General features: G+C 34.4%; 1 long non-coding RNA gene across 1 annotated transcript in view; it reads right to left on the minus strand.

Moving 5' to 3' along the window:
- The window catches only part of LOC149483177 (uncharacterized), a 132,978-nt gene extending 113,617 nt beyond the window's left edge, over window positions 1-19,361 (minus strand). The window contains exon 1 of the long non-coding RNA XR_016316472.1: window positions 19,318-19,361. This is a non-coding gene — a long non-coding RNA (uncharacterized LOC149483177). The remainder of the gene's footprint in view (window positions 1-19,317) is intronic.
- Window positions 19,362-20,879: the final 1,518 nt, after the last annotated feature.

Consider the following 20,879-nt stretch of genomic DNA (forward strand, 5'->3'; position numbering starts at 1 on the left):
AAGAATGTAAAACATTTCATTAATATTTGCTCAATAGATTGGAAATGTTAATCTTTTTAAAAGAATTTTGAATGTTTTGGTATATTTTTTAGAAATAAAACTAAAAAAATCTGTGTTTTACTAGTATTTTAGTACATAAGTACTTAAAGTATACGTAGTCGATAAGTAAACATCGCTTCCAGCTGTATGTATGTCGCGGGAGAAGCCGCGGGCGGAAATCTAGTAACCCAATAATGTGTAAAAAACTAAATTATTAACATTATATAACATAAAATAATACCAAACATTACAATTACAATTACCAAAATTGTATGTAATATTTAGCAGACTAGAAATAATGATCAGCTGTTAACAATCCTAGTTCAGCAATAAATACTTTTTATGAACTAATGATTCAGGAAAAACTCGATCGTGGGTATTTTCACTAGAGTCGTCATAATGCCGCCTCTATTGTAATCTATCTATACAACTAACTGAAAAAATTGGAGACTGTAATAGCGAAATGACAGCTTTTTACCAAATAACATTTTTTTACAATTTTTGTCGGTCTGTCTGTCTGTTTGTTCCAGCTACAGCTTATCAATGGAAGAGTTCAAGCGATCTTCGGTCTACAGATTCTGACGGGACTTTCAATAGCTTTAAATGTAATATAGTATGTATGTAAGAGTATCCTACTTGTATATTTCAACTCAGCCGAAGTCGCGGGCAAAACTAGTCTAACATAAAACAAAATAATCGTATCCAATATTGTTATTGAGACGGAAACTAAACAAACACACTCAATGTTTCCTTGAGACTTTAACGATCTATAAATATCAAGTTATTTAGTACTAATAAATTTGTTTTTATGTTTGTCAGCTTGTGTCGCTTGAGCTCCTATAGATAAAAATGTTTTTATTTCTAACCTTGTTTTAACTAATTGATGGCCATCATCTCTTGAGTAGAAAAAATTTGAACAGCGAAACCTATAGTATAATTTACCTATTTAGTATAATTTAAATACATATAATAATATTGTAGTAATTATATAGTACTTTTTAACAAAAATAAAACAAAAACGTGTTAATTTTAAATAACTAGCTGTCTTGATTGGAGTGTAATGATATATATAGCCTTTAGTCTAGTCCTAAGTTCCTTAGTGAGTTAAGATAGGAAGATTCACAATTAGTAGTGAAAAAAAATTTCGAGGTTCCTGAGATTAAAGCGTTCAAGCAAACAAAGAAACTCTTCTTCTTCTTCGGATATAAAATAATGTTAGTATAGGTATTTAAATACTTCATATAGTAGCGATATAATAAATACTTACTCCGTAAATGCCGGAATCCACAACTATAAAGTTATATTATCCAAAACGAGATTTTGGTTTCGCAATCCATAATGGGCTTTAAATAAAGTAATAATAAAAGAAATGGTTTTATTTTGGCAAGCTTCCCGAACGCTGTAAACAGCCCGTAGAAACTATTATGTAATACGTATAGAGAAAGCTAAACAATATGTTAAAAATCTTTTTAAAGTGAAAAGCCGTCGATTTTGGTATCTTTGAATCTTGCCATTACCAAATTAAGAGTGACCCAACGAGCTATGGAGAGAGCAATGATCTGAATTTCTCTGCGTGAATCCGCAATACAGAAATTCGCAGACGAACGAAGGTAACCGACATTGCTCTCAGAATCTCCAAACTAAAATGGCAGTGGGCAGGCCACATAGCCTTCAGGACCGACGCTCGTTGGGGAATACAGGTCCTTGAATGGCGACCAAAAACCGGACGGTGCACTGTTGGACGCCCTCCCACTAGATGGTCGGATGATATTATAGTTAAGATAGCTGGGCGCAGATAGTTAAGCAAAGCCAAAAATCGGCAACTGTGGCACAGTATGGGGTACGTCCAACAGTGGACTTATCCGTGCTGAATGGATGGATGGATAGATCTTGCCAAAGAAGTTTCACTTCGGAAACGTGTGCTCGACACTCAAGCTGGTTTTTTTATGTTTTATGCACACAATTTCCATTTGAAACTTTATAAGCAATTTAATTAGTAGTTAATTATTACTAAATAATTGTATCTACTTTTATGAATAATCTAAACCCATGTATAAAAAATATAGTTATTTTTAGTCCTCTCACGTTTCGATAAAAAAATATTTTTATAATGGACTCCGTTAGCGCTATTTTCTTACTATAAATATTATGAAAGGTACGTATAGAAAACTTATTATATTACGTACTGTCTGGTCCTTCGAGACTTCAAATACATGTTCGTCGAAATATAACATTTGATACTATTCAGCTCTGTGCGGTAAATTGACTGACGCATAAAATAATATGTTCCCATGACAGCTGAATTCGAAACCTTCGTAGAATGAATACCTTTAATACATATTTAGCAAGATTTGCTAGTAAATTTGTAAAGAATATTGTTTGGACTTACTTAATCTATTAAGTATAACTTTAGTTTAATTTTGGATCATTATACAATTATAATATGTTTCAATAACAACTAAGTGTAATAACAATAACAATAAACAATAAACTTTATTTCCCAAAATATAAGATGCATAGAAGTTGAAACCCTTGTTCCCATACTAGGATTCCCTGTGTCGTGGGAACAAGATATTTTATTATATAATAGATATAGATAGTCTATGAATTGCTTTATACCGTCAAATATTTTTAAAATGTAATTTATTAATATCATTAATTAAATATTATTCACTAGAATATGTGTTTGTTTGTCTTTCTTTTACGTCGCAACGGATACGTCGCAAATAATTTTGTGTTTGGATATAGTTAAAAGGCTAGAGAGTGACATAGTCTACTTTTTAACATCTCAATACCAAAGGAATTTCCTTTGACTACGCGTAACCTATAGTAACTTATAAATAAATAATAAATAAATAAATAAATAAATAAATATTATAGGACATTATTACACAAATCGACCTAGTCCCACAGTAAGCTCAATTAAGGCTTGTGTTGTGGGTACTAGGCGACGATAAATATAATATTTAATAAATACATATATAGATAATAACACCCAGACCCAAGAACAAATAATTGAGTTCATCACACAAATATTTGCCCTGACCGGGGATCGAACCCGGGACCGTCGGCTCAGTAGGCAGTTACTTTACCACTGCGCCAACCGCGTCGTCAATAAAGATACCATTACATATATTAAGTTACATGTAAAAGAAATTCAAACTGGCTTACAACTTTGTAACTCGCTTGATTAAAGGGATCTTTGTCAAAGGCCGACTTAACAAGAAAGTTTAACATCATATGCAAATAAGTCCCCGGGCCTATTCCATTATAACATATGAAGGTAGGGTCTACTTGATGGCCTATTTCTTTAACCGACTCTGTAAAAAGAGTAATGGTGTTTTAACGTTTGAATTTTTTTGGGAAAATAGAACATACGAGCAAGGCTTGAGGTTACAGCTTGATAAGAACTTAGGTACTTGAAAAATAATATTTCAATTCAAAAAACTCAAAAACCAAATCGGATCCGTTACCTAGAGCTAAAAAAAACATACGCATTATTGTGTATGTCTAAAAGCCACTCATTATTATTACACGCTTTATATTATTATTACACGCTTTATTACACGCTTTATATTAGCTTCACCTGTTTGTAACCGACTTCTTTGGGCGCGATTTTGACCCACTTTAAACGGCCAGATTTCGTTCAAACTTTGTAGATTTATTGAGGACCGATGACAATACAATAATTTGATAAAATTTTCTATTTTTTAGTTCGGTTTTTTTTGAAAAGCGTGTTTTTTAGTTTTTTTAAACTACATATTATTTTTAATGTGTAACTTAAAAAAAATACGTGTGACACTCGAGGACTGCCGCGGTAAAGCTATTGCATATCATCACTGTGCCGGTTGGTGTGAGGGGCGTTAGGTTTTTTCGTTACGGAATTTTTACATTCGGTCGCTGCGCTCAAGGCTCGCGATAGAAGCTATGCAATAGCTTAAAAATATCTCTTTTAATGTACATTGATTACCACTGCTCGGAAAACTTTACAATTAAATAAAAACGGTATAATGTATATCGCTAATTACCTAATTAGAACTCGCCATTGCGATTAAATAAATACTGTAGCTGTTTGTTATTTTTGTTTGCAGTACAAATTGTAAAGGGTAATCAATGTGTACGTAGAAATGTTTAATAGGTATATTATATTTAATTAATGTAAAGTATTAATTGCATGGTTATTTTTATCTCTTAATTTTTCTACAATGTACAAAACTTCATCAAAATCGAAATAACCATTCGGCAGTACATACTTATGCGACACATGATTTTATTTCAGTTGAATAATAATGGCAGTTTGTTATTTGAGAAAATTTCAAATTAATTTAAAATGTGGTGAAGTTGTTATTGTTTACATAATATTCATGGTGAACATCCTGAACAAATTAAATGTAAGAATCAAAGGAAAATCAAGTATTTACCGAATAAATATATGCTTTCATATATTATTATAAATGCGAAAGTGTGTCTGTTTGTTACTCTTTAATTTTATTATATGGCTATTACTTTAATCTTGTTATTTATGGAGATAGCAATTAGTAAAGACTTTGGAAACTCAAACCGAAACATGGATGTGGCATATCTGAACAGCCAAAACAGCGTTCAAAAATGAAGGCGGCAATTACTCGAAAAGCTACGAAAAATCCGATTTGTCTCTCTAGACTTCACTCTAGTTAACCCTATTGTTTCTCAGTTTTAGAGCAGAAAAGTTATTTTTGAACTTATGCTGCTGCTGATAATAGAATTTAGAGCATCGTTAGAACTTACGGTTTAGACTTTAGAGTCTCTAAAGCGTAAGTCTAAAGTTTAGACTTTAGACAAGATAATTTATAGTAAACTCAATTAAAAGATGTTGGGATTCTTTAGTTGCAAATAAAATAGTTCTAGTTCTTCCAACAGCAATGCCCGATTAGATTTTTAGAAAAATAAAAGTATTTGTACGTTTGAGAAGTCCAAAAGGAAGAAATCAATTGCATCTTACATTAGACAATACTGAATCCTACTAATATTATAAATGCGAAAGTTTGTGAGGATGTGTGTGTGTGTGTGTGTTTGTTACTCTTTCACGCAAATCTTACTGAACCGATTACAATTAAATTAATATTAAATTAACTTGGATAAACATATAGGATAGGTTTTATCCCGGAAATCCCATGGGAACGGGAACTATGGGGGTTTTTCTTTGAAAACGCAGGCGATGCCGCGGGTGGAAAGCTAGTTAACTATACATGTAACGTTTAGTTATTGCAATTTTTTTTTACCTCTTTTGATTTTGCCTTATGGTAAAGTATATAGATGTGACCTTACACACACACACGCTCTTTTTTTATTATGAAATTGTTTATTGCAATTCCTAGACAATTCTTAAAATTAGCTATAAACATAAATCTAAACCTCATTACCGTTGAGATGTAAATCTTTTGATTAAATATCTTCACAAAGCTAAAAGATAACATCATCTGACAGCAACCCAGAGGACAATATTTCATCCTTGATTCTGAAGTCTGAACGTTTTATGTGTAACTATATTTAAAATACAATTTAGATAGCATTCGCATTGTTATTGCGAATATCGTAATCTTATTAGGATGATTTTTATAGCATTCAGTTGTTATATATTTTATACTTTATGTTTTATTGTTTTTTTCTATTGTTATATTTTTAACCGACTTCAAAAAAAAGGAGGAGGTTATCAATTCGGCCGGTATGTTTTTTTTATGTATGTACACCGAGCCAAGCACTAAGCACTTAGATAGTATTAAGCCCGTGCACCGACATCATACCTTTTTAATAAATAGCGCATCTAAATAATAATTATGTAGTAATTAATAATATCAAATAATTTTTATTTTATTTTTTTATTTTTTAGTATTAAGCCCGTGCACCAACATCATACCTTTTTAATAAATAGCGCATCTAAATAATAATTATGTAGTAATTAATAATATCAAATAATTTTTATTTTATTTTTTTATTTTTTAGTATTAAGCCCGTGCACCAACATCATACCTTTTTAATAAATAGCGCATCTAAATAATAATTATGTAGTAATTAATAATATGAAATAATTTTTATTTTTTTTCTTTTCCGTTTTTGAAGTCGGTTGTTTTTAACGCAGTTATTTTTATGTTAAAGGCACAATTGGCGGCAGAGGGCCGTCGACCGGGCTCAGTGGCGTGCATTGGAAGAGGCCTTCGTCCAGCAGTGGACAAACAGACAAACAAGTGCTGATAATGATTATTATGATGATGTTAAAGGCTAAGCTACACTACGATTTGAATGAAATGAGAAAATAAAATGTGAAGCTCCAGAGTCAAACAGACTACTTTTATTAGAAGTTAGAAGAAAGTTTATTCATTAACAGCTGGTTTAAATAGTTTTAAATGTTTTAATCGTTTTTAACAACGAAGTTATGGCATGATTATATATCAAGGCATCTAGATAGAACAAACTTATTACAATATAATGGATACAATAGATATTTTAAATGGAAATTATCGGCTGTTAGGGATAATTTGCTAAGTGAGGAAAACTGCCGTAAACTTTAAGTTCATAATAAGTAATTAGAAGTTAAAGTGAAGTTAACAAGATTAAAAGTAGGGCTTTGATATTGCTGACCTAAAATCGTTGGGAAATAATATCCTACTTTAAGTGAAGTCCAATGTCCCCTAGTGGGGTAAGGGGCAGATGCATTATGCATACATCTGTTTCAATCATCGATTTTCTTTAGGGACGTTGGTGATCAGCCTTCTGTATCCTGCCAGACCAAGACAGTTTTTTTATTCGTCTCAACCGGGAATCGAACCCAGGCCCCTCGGTGCTACGCTCACGCGTCAATCACTGTACCAAGGAGGCGGTCAAAATATTTTACTAGCTAGGGACAAAAAAGCTTAATTTGTCTCAAAGGACCAGAATAGCTTTATGATAATGAAAGAATATTTTACATCGGACGAGTAGTTTTGTATTTAAGCAATAAACATTCAAAAATAGTCTATTTGAATAATTATACAAGTAAGTACTTACCTAAGGTTTAAAAAGTATTGGATGAAATTGTTTAAAAACATCTAGAGAAATGGTAGAAAAATTTTTTTATTTTTATTTCCCGACTATTGAGTCGGGAAATAAAACTACTCGTGTACAAAAATAAATAATATTGATATTTCTATATATTCTTGTATTCTGCTAAACACTACAGAAACTCTAAATAGATCTGTGTATAATTAACAAACATTGATGTTAAATTCTTAATTACTAGTCTAGGAATAGCTTGTTCCAAAGTTATTCCGACTTTAGTGAGACTTGACTAACTGAGCTGAAATTTAAGTAGTTCAGAATAAAACTTCAAATCTATTTTAGAAATATTTCCTTTATCAAAATATAGTTTCTAACAAATAAGGAAGGCGAGGAAAGGAGTTAAAATACAGGGTGTCCCAGAAAGTAGTGATATACTGAAGCTGGGAGGTAGATGACCTAAAGGGCTATCCGAAACACCCCCATGTATGTTATGCGATTTTTCGTATTTTTGGAGTTATGACGTTTTTTTTAAATTTTTCACCTATCGCCGAGTACGATGAGATTTTCACTCATGGTGACGTCAATTATTGCGGAAGATGCTTGATTTTTTTTGTGTGCTAAGCTGAAAGATTGGCCAATTCAGCATGGTAACATTTACTATCGTTAGATCTTTGAATGGAATAAAAAAAAGAATTAAATGCCAAGAAAGATAAAATTACCCAGTATGTTCACCACTTCAAGGGCCCGTAAAAAAATAAAATCACATAAAAAAAGTTTTCCGTTTTGCTTTTAAAAACTTGCTCTATCTATCAGGTAGCTACCCTGAAAATTTCATTTTATTATTCAGAAGGCTTCAATCGAAAATTTTAAATCTAAATTTGGTGAGTGCAAAAATTGAATTAACATGATGATTTACTTACTTACTATCTGGCGCGGTGACCCCAAAGTGGGTCTTGGCCTCCGACAGCAAGAGACGCCACTTATCCCGGCACGGAGCGATGTTTTCCCAGTCTCTTCTGTGCATTGCCACTAGATCGTTGGTTACTTGGTCTGCCCAGCGATACTTAGGGCGGCCAACTGGCCGGCGGCCTGAAGGACGTCCCAAGTAAGCCCGCTTAGCAGCACGATCATCTTCCATTCGCATTACGTGGCCTAACCATCGTAGCCTGTGCGCTTTCACCTCTCCTAAGATGTTCGGTTCGTCGAAAAGTGTCTCTAGCTCCTTATTTGTTCTCACTCTCCAACTGTCGTCACCTGAGCGGATCGGGCCTAGTATTTTTCGGAGTACTTTGCGTTCCGTTACGAGGAGTTTCATTTCTTCCTTTTGGGTGAGCGTCCAGGTTTCGCAGCCGTACATAAGTATCGGCCTTATCACAGTTTTGTATATTCGGAACTTTGTACGTCTGCTTAATAGTTTGGACACAAGTATCTTGTGTAGGCCTGCGTTACACCGCAAAGTGTTTTGGACACGAAGTTCGATCTCCTCTTCTCTACTATTAGTGTCGGTTACAGGACATCCAAGATACTTAAATGTGGCTACACCCTTGAAGATGGAGTCTCCAACGGTAAGATCTTCACGCTTTTGTCTTGTATTTCTATATCGGCGCATGTGCTGGTACTCCGTTTTTGTATCGTTGATACTCAGCCCAATCTTTGCGGCTTCTTCTTTGAGGCATGCCACAGCTTCTGTCACTTGCTGCTTTGTTTCCCCTACCATTGCAAGATCGTCAGCATATCCAATAACCTTGTGCTGTCCGTTTAGATTCACTCCACCGTTAAGACAGAGGACTTTTCTTATGACATATTCGAGTGCAAGGTTAAAAAGTAGAGGTGACAAAGCGTCTCCTTGCTTTAGACCGCTTATGACTGCAAACTCATCTGTGAGTTCCGCTCCAACTTTAACTACCATTTTGCTTTCTTTTGTGGCCATTTCAACTAACCTGACCAATTTTGAAGGGATCTGAAAATTCCTGAGGATATTGTATAAGGCATTCCTATCCACACTGTCATACGCCTTAGCAAAGTCCACGAAGACCGTGTGAATACTCTGTGCGTATTCCCACTTTTTCTCCATAAGTTGTTTTAAGAGAAAGATTTGGTCTACTGTACTACGATTGCGCCTAAAGCCACATTGGTAGTCTCCCACAATGTTTTCTGCAAGTGGCTGCAATCTCCGCAGCAGGACGTATGACAGAACTTTATACGCCGATGGTAACAACGCAATGCCTCTGTAATTGCAGCATTCTCTTCGGCTTCCTTTTTTGTGAATTGGACATATTATCCCCGTGTTCCATTGCTTCGGCTGGCGTTCTAGATCCCAGATTCTTTTTATGAGCTCAAACAGCTTTTTTTGTGTGGTCTCACCGCCATACTTCCACAATTCGGCTGGTATTTTGTCGATACCTGGTGCTTTGTGATTCTTAAGTTTATAAATGGCATCCTGCACTTCTTTAAAGGTTGGAGGGTCAACTTCTACTTCCCCTATCGTTTCGATTGAGGTTTCCACTCTTTGCTCAGGAGGCGGGCAGTTAAGGAGACCTTCAAAGTATTGTTGCCACATGGTTTTAAGTGTGGGCGAATCAGTAACGAGATTACCGTTGGAATCTGCTAGGATTTGCGATGTCGGCTTGTAGTCTTGTTTGACTGACCTTATCTCCTGGTAGAATTTCTTACCCAGATTGGCTTGGAGCAAGCATTCCATATCGGTGACTATGTTATCCATATGCTGCCGTTTTGCTTTTCGGATAACTTTTCTTGTTTTTGATCGGGCTTCTTCATAGCTTTCCTTCCACTGACTGTCTTGTTCAGCCAATACTTTGAGGTTCCTTCTCTCTTCAAACGACTTAGTACATTCGTTGGTCCACCATTTTCTCTTCTTCCGTTTCTTTCTTTTTCCTAATATTTGCATCCCTACGTCCCTGATTATTGTACTTAGTGATTCCCAAGTAGCGTCGACATCTTCTGTTATCTCTAAACTATCAAATTTGTTATGCAGCTCTATTTGAAATTTACTTGCAAGTTCTTTGTCTTTGGTGTTTTCTATTTCTATTGTATGTCCGGTGCCTTTCGAGTCTGAATTTGCTATATTTATTTTAGCAACTATTTTGATTATAAGCATATAGTGATCGCTGTCGCAATCAGCTCCTCTACAGGTTTTGACATCCTTTATGCTATTTTTGTGTCTATTATCGACGAGGACATGATCTATTTGGTTGACTGTCTGACCGTCAGGAGACTTCCATGTACCCTTGTGTATATTTTTATGGGGGAAAACAGTGCTCATGATGACCATATTCTTCGAGGTGGCTAAACTAATAAGCCTAATGCCGTTATCGTTTGATCGATCATGTTTACTGTGTCTACCTATGGCCGGTACGAACACCTCTTCTTTCCCGACTTTGGCGTTAAAGTCACCTAGAACTATCTTCACGTCGTATTGAGGTACTTGGTCATATACACTCTCTAAGTCGTCATAGAAACTGTCTTTGGTCTCCTCGTCAGCGAGTTCAGTTGGTGCGTAGGCGTTAATGATTGTGATATTGGAGAATTTTCCCTTCAATCGTAGTACACTTATTCTCTCTGATATTGGGTTAAACCGAAGGACACTTGGGACGTTTTTCTTGGCTACCATAAATCCAGTTCCATTAGTATGTTTCCCCTTTAAGTTGCCGCTATAAAATAGCATAAATCCGTCATCCAAAGCACATTCCCCGTTTCCAGGCCATCTTACTTCCTGCAGCGCGGCTATGCTGATATCGTATCGCTTAAGTTCTGTAGTCAGTTGGTATATGGCACCGGGTCGGTAAAGGCTTCTAACATTCCATGAGGCAAATCGGCTATCCGTTATTCCACGCCAATGGTTGTCGTAATTGAGTCCAGGTCTATTTATCTTTTTCTTTGCTGTCGGTTTCGTAACAATGGATTTTTTATGTGGGAGGGTTGTCAGCCCCCCGCACAACCCCCGAAATGCTGGAGGACCACACCCTACTTTGGTCAGCGAGGCCATCGGCCTTAGCCGGTAGTGTAGCAGAAGAAACCATTAAAAATGATAAAAGAGCATTCAGACTTTTATAAGACAACTTTTTACGGTGATGTCGCACTTGCATTGAGCAACAGCTGGGTTATTTAAAAAAAATTCTGGTAATTAAACACCTATTTATTGGTTTTAATGATCATCATGTTAATAAAATTTTTGCACTTACCACATTTAGATTTCAATTTTTCGATTGAAGACTTCCGAATAATAAAATGAAAGTTTTAGGGTAGCTACCTGATAGATAGAGCAAGTTTTTAAAAGCCAAATGGAAAACTTTTTTTATGTGATTTTATTTTTTTTATGGGCTCGTAAAGTTGTGAACATACTGGGGAATTTTATCTTTCTTGGCATTTAATTCTTTTTTTTATTCCATTCGAAGATTTAACGATAGTAAATGTTACCATACTAAATTGGCCTATCTTTCAGCTTAGCACACAAAGAAAATTAAGCATCTAGCGCAATAATTCACGTCACCATAAATAAAAATCTCATCGTACTCGGCGATAGATGAAAAATTGAAAAAAGAGTCATAACTCCGAAAATACGAAAAATCGCATAACATACATGGGGGTGATTCGGATAGCCCTCTAGGTCCTCTACCTCCCAGCTTCCGTTCATCACTACTTTTTGGGACACCCTGTATATACCTGTCAATGTAAAAAATGACTGTTATTTACAATGTGTGATATTTTTACGCAAGTTTTTATCATCAGCCCCCCTAGTCAAGTGGCTTTCTGTTAGCGTAGCGTTCAATAGAATAGACTACGAATGTATGAGATTGACTAGGGGGGCAGCGCTTAATATGAAGCGTTCAAAAATCGCCAACAGAGAGGAGCCTTAGATAATCTATACTAATATAATATTATACAGCTGAAGAGTTTGTTTGTTTGTTTGTTTGAACGCGCTAATCTCAGGAACTACTGGTCCGATTTGAAAAATTATTTCGGTGATAGATAGCCCATGTATCGAGAAAGGCTATAGGCTATATATCATCACGCTAAGACAAACAAGAGCGAAACAATGCGGGTGAAACCGCGGAGCACAGCTAGTAAACGATAAACTTAAATAATAACCAAAAAGTTTATCTTTAACGTTAAATGTTTCGTTCGTGCCTTAATATTATTGTTCCCATTACACACCATTTTCGATACATCAAACTAACACCAGTTAACTCCATTTTGTAAACTTGAGCACGTCCAGCTCATGTTATTTCACCCGGCGTTACGTAGAACGTGTCATACTGGCATTGTGATTGATTAGTTCTGACCCACTGAGAGAAAGGCCATTCTCCCATTGCGATACGCACAGGCGATTCAAGTCTCGGAGACTAGTCGCCGCGGAATATCTCACATACATTGTACCGGTAGCGTAGTGTGCGAGCCTACATAGTACATACAAATGTATGTGAGATACTCCGCGGCGACTAGTCTCCGAGACTTGCAGGATACTTGAATCACCTGTGCGTATCGTAATGGGAGAATGGCCTAATATGGAAGATAATAGTGATTTATTGTGTTAGGAAATGATTTAATAATAATATTGAGGATTTAAGTGTAAATATTGAGCTTTAATAAGCTACCTGATAATGTAATCTTCAGAATATTATTAAGTTGGCTTAATTTTTCGAATAATATTATTCGTATGGCAAAATGTACTTCCTTATTTTTCGATTATATTCAGTTTGTCTTCGAAATCTTATCTTATCTTATCTTATATATAAAATTCTCGTGTCACAATGTTAGTCTGCATACTCCTCCGAAACGGGTGGACCGATTCTCATGAAATTTTCTGTGCATATCGGGTAAGTCTGAGAATCGGCCAACATCTATTTTTCATATGTACCACGGGCGAAGCCGGGGCGGACCGCTAGTCTTATATATAAAACTCTCGTGTCACAATGTTAGTCTGCATACTCCTCCGAAACGGGTGGACCGATTCTCATGAAATTTTCTGTGCATATCGGGTAAGTCTGAGAATCGGCCAACATCTATTTTTCATATGTACCACGGGCGAAGCCGGGGCGGACCGCTAGTATCTTTATAATATCTGATTTGTTAAGATGTATTACAAATATTGACTGTGTCAAACTTTTACTTTTAGCTGATATCTTATATTTCGTCTTTACATTTATAAAGGTAGTAAATCTCATGAATTAAAAGAACGTTAAATTAACCATTTAACGTAATTATCTCAACTATAAAACAAAATCTTAGATAACTTCGCAATTTAAGCCAATCTTGATGAAATGGTTATACGTGATTGAGAAGCTAATTTTTGTAAAATTCATCGAATTTTGAACTCTATTACTTGGGAATTAAAATTGAGTTTAAGCCAATGTATGCTGCTTCATTTATGTGAATAATTGACTCATGTAGGTATTTCACATAAAACTTTCTCATTAAATATAATATTTATGAAAAAAAATATATCTAAGATAATGAGAGAAACTGCATAGATAAGGACATATAAAAATAATTTCGTTTGGTAGTACATCTAATATAATATAAAGTTCTCGTGTCACAATGTTAGTTACTGTACTCCTCTGAAATGGCTGTACCAATTCGCATGAAGTTTTTTGTGCCTATAATATAATAACCTACTCAAGGTTTGAGAATAGGCCAACATTTATTTTTCATATCCATAAATCATAACAGAAAGACAGAACAACGTTTGCCGGGACTGCTAGTATTATTATATAGATAACAACATATTTTAACTTTGTGTTAATTAGTGTACACCAACAGAAATAAACAAAATGAACCCTGTAATTACTATTCTCTGACTTATTGGCCCTTAAATAAAATGTAGGTACTCAGTCGTTACGCAAAAGTGATCCTCTAAAATATAACGTGTAAAATAATCGTTGGTAGGTTAGTGTTCTCTCTACAAATCGGGAAGAGACATAATAGACTACAAGCCCGCATAGGAAAAAATATGGGTCAAATGAACCACCAGGGGACATATCTAGAACGATAGAAGAGCAAAAAATAATAAGATTCATCACTATGCCGTCACTTGTAAGCTGTCCAACTGAGTGCAGATGAGAATTGAAAAGTACAGGTAGACTCGGTAAATTTTGGTCATATATTTTTGTACGGCATTCCTAACCATCGATAGATCCATTAAAAATAATAAGAAACCGCTCAGTGCCGTACAAAAATGGTGGTCCACCAAGCCGGAATTTTTATTTAATTTCCGAGAGTTACCAGGGGTAAATTTGGTCATTTGACCATGTACGGCATCTGTGTCATACTATTGCTATACTGCTTTTAATCCATTATTCCGCAACGCCGTACAAAAATCATGGGGACAAGGGGAAAAAATCGAGAGTTGTAATCCCCTCTCTTTCCCCACTCCAGGGGGTCATTTGACTAAGTACGGCTTCGGTTCCAAAACATTATCTAGCTCTCAAAAGTACTATTAAAAGCAATGCCGTCAAAAAATAATTGTTCTTTTAAATGTATACCAAGAATCATCTTAATTTCATCGAATTCTTGATATAAAGAGCTGTAAGGTCATTTGACCCTGTACGGGAACTTTTTTTTTAACATGATATTGTAAAATTCAATTGTTGTATAGTATTGCCGTTCAAAAGAAACCGTTCTAAAAAAAGTTATAGAGAAATGCAAAACCAGAAATTTTGTTAAAGTTTAAACATCGTAGATTAATGAAATATAATAGTTTTCTACACTTTATTCGTTGTTTTAAATAGTATTAACATAGATAAATTAGGAAAAAACGATGCCGTACATTTTTGTGCAGACCACATCTTTTAGGCTGATGAAAGCGACGAAAGCTACAATTTTAAGGGTGCTTTATGGCCATTTGATACAGTACGGCATTAACATATTTTTACCCAACTACGGCAAAGCAAAAGGAGGGTTATGGTTTTGACAGGTCATGTATGTATGTTCATCTATTCCCTCGTAACTTCTAAACTACTTATCAGAATTCGACAAATGACATATCATTAGAAGCGTCTGAATTGTTCACTGGATAACCAGCGACCAGCTAGCTAAAGGCTATATGGGGTTTCACAAAATCTAATGTGGCGCCCTCTAGCGGACAAAACATACAGAGTAAAAAAATAAAGTTAAGATAAATATGCCGTGTTTGGTATCATTTGAAAGCGCTTTACTTGTACATTTTGAATATGTATATATTACTAGCATTTGCTTGTGACTTTACCTGTATTCATGGGCTGATTGCATATAATTCACATCTTTTCGTTCATAGCTTTCTTATTAGTTCATCAATTTAACGGAGTCCATTCCACCTGACTCCGACTTTCCAAGGTGATAATTAACCGCCTCGAGCTTCTTAATGTTAATGTATATTTATATTTTATTATCAAAATATAAAGCAAACATTTCGTTATATGGATTTTTTTCTTTTTCAGATTTTTCCCCTTTGAACCAACGAAAATGTACGGCACATGAAAAAATATTATCTATGCATAAAATACCTACTTTAAAAATAAATTTATTTCGTGTTGTGTCAAATGACCCCCTGGAGTGGTGAAAGAGAGGGGATTGCAACTCTCGATTTTTTCCCCTTGTCCCCATGATTTTTGTACGGCGTTGCGGAATAATGGATTAAAAGCAGTATAGCAATAGTATGACACAGATGCCGTACATGGTCAAATGACCAAATTTACCCCCGGTAACTCTCGGAAATTAAATAAAAATTCCGGCTTGGTGGACCACCATTTTTGTACGGCACTGAGCGGTTTCTTATTATTTTTAATGGATCTATCGATGGTTAGGAATGCCGTACAAAAATATATGACCAAAATTTACCGAGTCTACCTGTACTTTTCAATTCTCATCTGCACTCAGTTGGACAGCTTACAAGTGACGGCATAATGATGAATCTTATTATTTTTTGCTCTTCTATCGTTCTAGATATGTCCCCTGGTGGTTCATTTGACCCATATTTTTTCCTATGCGGGCTTGTAGTCTATAATATAGTTATGTCGCATTAAAATGCAGATTTGACAAAGCTGCATTGTAATTGCATTTGTTTCAACGCGATACGAGCAAAGAGAGAAAATAGAACGTATAACATAGGAAGTATTATATTATACTGTCTGTGGTGTAAACTTAAAAAAATTGGACTTCAGAGCGTACCTATAAACTATAATATAATATAGATATATATATAAGAATCTCCCGTCAAATTATACCTAAAAAATAAATATTATTTAAAAACAACCACCATGTTAATGCCAATTTCTAAATTTCGCTCCTAATATTTAACGAAAGAATTAACATAAGAGTTCAGCATTCAAAACAGTAGGTAAGTTCAGTTAGTAAGATTTACTATTATTTTAACTCTACTTTCCTTTATCTCTAAAGTTTAATTCAATTGTAAAATCAAAACAGATTACAACAAATCAGAAACCGATATTTTATGGAACTGTGGAGTTTCTTGTCGGTTCTTCTGCTTTCCGAATCGGTGGTAAATGTTAAAATATGTTATGACGATTCAAAAGTACTTCTAGAAGAAGTCAAATTTAATAAATAAAAGTTTGAGTTTGAGTTTAAATCCAAATAAAAGCTAAGAACAACCTTAAAATTATATCTAAAAACAATGACACATGTAAATTCTAATTTCTATATTTCACTTTTGATATGTAACGTAAAATAAACTTGAGATGATAACAAATCAGAAACCAATACTTATGTAGCAATCTTGTTCAATTTAGATAATTAAATGAAACCAAATATAGCATAAGGGTTTTGAACCCTCATCAAGTAATGAGATTTGTGAAGCTTGTTTGATCAATTAATGATAATTAATGAAGATTTCATTACAATGTTATCAGTATAAATCTTGATTCATACATTATAGTAGAGCTTTAGACACCAATTACGATTTATTTTAATTAGTTAGAGATATCGTTTTGTCTACATATTAATTTTAAAAGCCAGCTTAAATTAAACCAATAGAAATAAACAAAATTGCTAATATCGTTCCATCTAATTTAAAATTTCATAAGAAATGTGAAGATGGATAAAATTCTAATTAAGAAGCGGAGCCACGCGGGTGAAACCGCGGAGCGCAGCTAGTCATTAAAATGCTTGCTTCTAATACACGGAGAAATATATTAAGAAGATACCCGGTTATACTGCTGAAAATAATCTTGACTTTTAATCTATATCTGCACCAAAATTTCAGATTTAATCAGCTGTTTTCGCGTAAACGAACAGTAATCAATTACATAATATGATGTGACAGAGTTTCTTCACACTGCAGTCTTTTCAAAAAAATTGAATTTTACTTTAAAACCGCCACTGCAAACACGATCTTACAACCCAATCATGGTATAAATCATAATAATTTGTTTTTAGAAATACTCTAGGATGCTTTACGACGGAATATTATTTTGAGTAGGAATTATATCCATTTTATTTAATCATTGAATTCTCAAGTTTCTTTAAGGAACACTCTTATAAGTATGTAAATATACGATTTAACCATGTATTAACATTCTGAAAACATAGAAAATAAAATAGATTGACAACCCTAATCACTATTGTGGCAATATTTTCAGCTACACAATACAACTCACAAGGGATAATATGCCCTCGGCAAAGATTTCCTTCTTAATTGGAGTTCGGATCCAATCTTAATTGCTATGGGGAGATCGAAGTGACCCTAGCACATAAACATCGATTTAAATACACATTTATTGAGAATTATTTTCTTGTGTTGTCCCCGTGACGTTCGCTGTAAAGTGTGCGAAACATCGGGATAATAATATAATGAATAAATCGCTTTTAAAATCCGTTAAGTTTTTAATTACTAGATTTTAGGATGTTGCCTTAATTGGGGATAAAACCTTTTATCTTTTATCATAGAGTAGCTGTTAACCGCGGATTTTCCCGCGTAGTTAAAGGAAATTCACGTGGGAATGAGATAACTCTAGTCTTTTAACTATCTCTAGACACATAAATCATATTATTGTTGTCATTATTGATCTGATTTTTGTTTGAAAGTTTATAGGTAAGCATTTAGGTCACCATTTTCATTAATTTTTCGTAGCTCAACAGCTAATGTTGATGTTGAGCTACGTTAGAAAGGGGAATTATGGTCCGGGAGCCAGCAGCAGATTTTATGACCAAGTTCCTCTCAAGCGGTAATTAGTAAAATGCATCAAAGTATAGTATTATGAAGCCTCGTGAACATCAGCTGGAGCTCGGTTGGGGGGAAGAGCGATTGTAGCCTCCCGTATCAGCTGACGGTTTTTCCACCAAGATACAGCCAGCTGACATATATATTTATCCACAGTTACATATAAGCTATCATCAGGTAAATTTTTGTTTGAGAGGAAATAACGGAAAATAAATTTTTCTTTAAATTTAACTTTCATGTTCGAGACACCAGCTGACGTATAATACACCATGTTGTAACCAGCTGACTATTTTTTTTCGTTGAGATATTGGGTTAGCTAAAATTTGACAAATTTTTAGCTGAGAGGAAATGAATGAATGAATGTATTTTTTTTCCTATGTGCGTGGGAGGCTACAACCGCTCACCCCCCCAACCGAGCGCCAGCTGACGTTCACGAGGCTTTATAATACTATACTCTCATGCGTCTGACGAATTATCTCTTGAGAGGAAATAGTTAACCAAATTTGCACCTGGCTCCCTAACCATTAGGGCACTGGTTCTGGTTCTCAAATCGCCAAATCATTCTGTCCAAATATCTGCTCATAGTCCGTTGACTGATCGCAGATGTCAATAATAAAAAAAAAATTCATTAATTTTGCACACTAAAAAATGGCCTCCTTGTATGGAAACAATAACTACAATAATAAAAGGCATAGGTACTTCTGCAATAAAAATATATTTTTTGTAAGTACCGAGTACGATGATTTAATGTTTTTGTGAAATAAATAAATTTGTATGTTAAAGTTTTTGTTTTATTTTGTAACACGAATCCCGGATAAAAAGGGTCTTGACAGATGAATAAACAAGTAATCCTACATGCGTACCATTTCTTTAGATAATTCTCATTTAAAGAAAGAAACAAACAGTTCCTAACAGATGTTACATATTATAAACACGAGAAATAACCAATCTTATACACATAATAAAATCGTAGGAAAGTCAAAACTGTACATTAAATATTTAAAGATCGTAACTAATAGTTTTTATAACCTACTAGCGGTCCGCCCCGGCTTCGCCCGTGTTACATATTTACGTTTTCTCTACATAAAAACCATCCTCGTACTTCAAGGAATATAATAAAAAAAGAATTATCGAAATCGGTCCAGCCGTTCCCGAGTTATGCGCTTACCAACACATTTTGCGATTCATTTTTATATATAAGACTAGCAGTCCGCCCCGGCTTCGCCCGTGGTACATATTTACGTTTTCTCTACGTAAGAACCATCCTCGTACTTCAAGGAATATAATAAAAAAAGAATTAACGAAATCGGTTCAGCCGTTCTCAAGTTATGCGCTTACCAACACATTTTGGGATTCATTTTTATATTATAGAAGATAGTGTCATCCAAATCTACATACGACCATCCTCATACCTTCCAGTTAATTAGCAGAATGATTTAAACATCGCAAAAAAATTACTCTTTAGTGAAAACTGAAAAACGTATTATTTTCTAATTTATGAAGTATAAAGTAAAACCTATAGCAAGTATATTCAATCGAGTGTAACATGACCCAGTGATCCCTGTAATACAAAATCATATGACATTTTTCTGGATCAACGAACACTTTTATAGGTCAATGCCTTCGTGTGATAATCGTATTGCCATTTTGTGAAAATGTTTAGCGATTGGATAACTGCCTCTTTTTTAACCGACATAAAAATGTGGAGGTTCCATGTTTTGCTGTATATTTTATGTGTATTTTTAACTATTGTGCCTGTGCAAAGCACAAAAAATCTTTACATAATGGAAATAATCGAATTTTATAAAAAAAACTTCAAGAAGTAATTGAAACAACTCCAGTTGAAATCGGCGCCTAAAATTAATAAAACATTAATAGATACAGTGCTAAATGCACTGTATTAATGTTTTTGTTGTCTGTGTCTCGTTTATTAAGATAGTAGATAAGTAAATTAAAATGTAAAAACACAAAAACAAACACATAATTCATATTTGAGACACAATTATGGAGCCATTTAACAGAACTCGCTCAACACGAACATCTTTACAAGCATCAAAACATCTTACGAAATATTCTACTTTTTACTTTTTCACTTCTAAATTTCTACAACTTTTCCTCATACTTTCAACAAAATATTTCGACCCTTATTAAGACCGTCACTCAAACGATTTCATAATATCATCGAATGAAGATCAAGGCGTCTAAATTTATTTTAAATCTCCAAGCAAGCTTTTATTAAAAACGCAATATCCTCCAATATTGTAATATTGTACCAGGGCATCAGCTTTGTATGGGAGTGCGCCAGAATCTTGTTTATAAAGCCCAAATTGTTGTAGAGAATTTGGTTCGAGTCAATCTAAATAGCTTGGTACGATATGAAAATATTTCTGACTATTGCAGGAATAAAATTGAGTGAACAAAAGGTAAGGTTATGGAATACAAACGAGAAACATAAAACTACAAATAAAGATAGACAAAACAAAGATGACATTTCTATTACACCTTATACTTAATTAATTATTAATAGATTTAAGATAGAAGAAGATATAAAGACGTAGATATTAAGTTACTAACTACACTATGCTTTTTTATTCTTGAAACAACGCAAGACAAACAAGTAGGTATTATTATATTACAATTTGTACCTACAAAA

Source organism: Colias philodice, chromosome 13, assembly GCF_061535455.1.
Source record: "Colias philodice isolate Cphi_HAF_F1 chromosome 13, ilColPhil1 Martin Lab GWU primary, whole genome shotgun sequence".
Taxonomy (NCBI): domain Eukaryota; kingdom Metazoa; phylum Arthropoda; class Insecta; order Lepidoptera; family Pieridae; genus Colias; species Colias philodice.